Source organism: Lolium rigidum, chromosome 3, assembly GCF_022539505.1.
Source record: "Lolium rigidum isolate FL_2022 chromosome 3, APGP_CSIRO_Lrig_0.1, whole genome shotgun sequence".
NCBI lineage: Eukaryota > Viridiplantae > Streptophyta > Magnoliopsida > Poales > Poaceae > Lolium > Lolium rigidum.
This window is the reverse complement of record NC_061510.1, coordinates 367,667,468-367,671,002: the sequence shown is the minus strand read 5'-3', so window position 1 is coordinate 367,671,002 and position 3,535 is coordinate 367,667,468.

Below are 3,535 nucleotides of genomic sequence, written 5' to 3'. Positions count from 1 at the left end.
TCATCATCATCACCGCCATCTCCACCGCTGGACATCGTCACCGCTGTAGCAATTTGGGTTTGATCTTGATTGTTTGATAGGGGAAACTCTCCCGGTATTGATTTCTACTTGTTATTGATGCTATTGAGTGAAACCGTTGAACCAAGGTTTATGTTCAGATTGTTATTCATCATCATATCACCTCTGATCATGTTCCATATGATGTCTCGTGAGTAGTTCGTTTAGTTCTTGAGGACATGGGTGAAGTCTAAATGTTAGTGATGGCGTGTATTTCACACGTTCGTTGGGCAACCCCAAGAGGAAGGTATGATGCGCACAGCAGCAAGTTTTCCCTCAGAAAGAAACCAAGGTTTATCGAACCAGGAGGAGCCAAGAAGCACGTTGAAGGTTGATGGCGGCGGGATGTAGTGCGGCGCAACACCAGGGATTCCGGCGCAAACGTGGAACCTGCACAACACAACCAAAGTACTTTTCCCCAACGAAACAGTGAGGTTGTCAATCTCACCGGCTTGCTGTAACAAAGGATTAACCGTATTGTGTGGAAGATGATTGTTTGCAGAGAAAACAGTAAAAACAAGTATTGCAGCAGATTTGTATTTCGGTATTAAAAGAATGGACCGGGGTCCACAGTTCACTAGAGGTGTCTCTCCCATAAGATAAAAGCATGTTGGGTGAACAAATTACGATCGGGCAATTGACAAATAGAGAGGGCATAACAATGCACATACATGACATGATAAGTATAGTGAGATTTAATTGGGCATTACGACAAAGTACATAGACCGCCATCCAACTGCATCTATGCCTAAAAAGTCCACCTTCGGGTTATCGTCCGAACCCCCTCCAGTATTAAGTTGCTAACAACAGACAATTGCATTAAGTATGGTGCGTAATGTAATCAACAACTACATCCTCGGACATAGCGCCAATGTTTTATCCCTAGTGGCAACAGCACAACACAACCTTAGAACTTTTCGTCACCGTCCCAGGTGTCAATGCGGGCATGAACCCACTATCGAGCATAAATACTCCCTCTTGGAGTTAAAAGCAAAAACTTGGCCAGAGCCTCTACTAGTAACGGAGAGCATGCAAGATCATAAACAACACATATGTAATAACTTGATAATTAACATGACATGGTATTCTCTATCCATCGGATCCCGACAAACACAACATATAGAATTACGGATAGATGATCTTGATCATGTTAGGCAGCTCACAAGATCCAACAATGAAGCACAATGAGGAGAAGACAACCATCTAGCTACTGCTATGGACCCATAGTCCAGGGGTGAACTACTCACTCATCACTCCGGAAGCGACCATGGCGGTGTAGAGTCCTCCGGGAGATGAATCCCCTCTCCGGCAGGGTGCCGGAGGAGATCTCCAGAATCCCCCGAGATGGGATCGGCGGCGGCGGCGTCTCAGTAAGGTTTTCCGTATCGTGGTTTTTCGCCTCGGGGGTTTCGCGACGGAGGCTTTAAGTAGGCGGAAGGGCGAGTCGGGGGCCCGACGAGGGCCCACACCATAGGGCGGCGCGGGCCCCCTTGGCCGCGCCGCCATGTGGTGTCGCCACCTCGTGGCCCCACTTCGTATGCTCTTCGGTCTTCCGGAAGCTCCGTGGAAAAATAGGCCCCCGGGTCTTCGTTTCGTCCAATTCAGAGAATATTTCGTTACTAGGATTTACGAAACCAAAAACAGCGAGAAAACGAGAGCTGGCACTTCGGTATCTTGTTAATAGGTTAGTTCCAGAAAATGCACGAATATGACATAAAGTGTGCATAAAACATGTAGGTATCATCAATAATATGGCATAGAACATAAGAAATTATCGATACGTCGGAGACGTATCAGTTAGTAGTGAATTATGGTTGAGTAATATTCAATGTTATGATATTTAAGTTGTGGTGTCATTCTTCTAGTGGTGTCGTGTGAACGTCGACTACATGACACTTCACCATTTATGGGCCTAGGGGAATGCATCTTGTACTCGTTTGCCAATTGCGGGGTTGCCGGAGTGACGAAACCTAAACCCCCGTTGGTATATCGATGCGGGAGGGATCGCGGGATCTCGAGTTTAAAGGTCTGTGGTTAGATTTATCTTAATTACTTTCTTGTAGTTGCGGATGCTTGCAAGGGGTATAATCACAAGTATGTATTAGTCCTAGGAAGGGCGGTACATTAGCATAGGTTCACCCACACAACACTTACCAAAACAATGAAGATTAATCAGCTGTATGTAGCGAAAGCACTAGACTAAAATCCCGTGTGTCCTCGAGAACGTTTGGTCATTATAAGTAAACAAACCGGCTTGTCCTTTGTGCTAAAAAGGATTGGGCCACTCGCTTGCGATTATTTCTCTCGCATTTTACTTACCGTACTTTATTCATCCGTTACATCAAAACCCCCGAATACTTGTCACGTGAGCATTTACAGTGAATCCTTCATCGAAACTGCTTGTCAACACCTTCTGCTCCTCGTTGGGTTCGACACTCTTATTTATCGAAAGTACTACGATACACCCCCTATACTTGTGGGTCATCACCGCCACACCCACCGCACCCCCTCCTCCCGCCGCCGCCGCCGGTGGCGCTGCCGGGCAAAGCCCCGGTGGCGTGGTGGCGGCGGGGGCTCCTCCTCTGCTGCGCCGAGAAGCGCCCGGCCTAGTCTTCGCATGGTGCTCTGGGACGACGTCGAGATGGTGGAGGCGACGTCGCGTCGGAATAAGGATGCTGGAGCTCGATCCCCATCTCGGCAAGGCCACTTGTGGCGGCGCCGGCGAGCTGATGGCCTGGTTTTCTCTCAGATCGCGGATCGGGGGAGGGTGGATTCCCCGGGCACGGTCGAATTTCGACCATGCCGTGGAGTTTGCGGAGTCCGTTGCAGGAGTCGGAGGAGTGCTGATGTTGTTGCCTTCTCCTCGGCCGGCCGTGGTGGCGAGGGAGAGGAAGGAGATGGCACCACTTGTCTTCCTTTTTAGGGTTTGTGTTCTTCGGTGGCTTGCGGCTGTCACGTCTTGCAGCTTCTTCTGGCCGGACTTGGTGGCGAGGGGAGGAGGCGGTCCGACGTGGCGACGCCAAAATCGGCCAGATGGTCGGGAGAAAGACCCTTCTTCCTCCTTGTCGGGACACTTTTCGCGGTACTCAAAGCCAAAGATGGCGACGGCTGCTGCAGGCGTGTTGGATTGGTGTCCATGCCTTCTCGGCACTGGTGTCAAGGAAGGAGAAAGCAGCGTGGTGGCAATTGCACCGTGGTCGAAGATGATGACCTGCTTGCGCTTGGTTGTAGTTCTTTCTGCAGGGGTCTTCTCTCAAGTTTATGGGATGATGACACAGGGCTCCGGAGATCTTCATGGGCTATGGTGGTCTTAGGGTGTTCTAGGTGTTTTTGGTCCTTTGTGTTTGTGTTTCTCTGTGCTTGTAAGGGTCAACAATTTTGTATCTTTCCGTGATACGAATGCAGAGAAATTCTCAAAAAAAAAAAAAAAAAATCCGCTCTGCTCTCTGTCGAGATTTCTGTGGGAAGCGATGCCCTT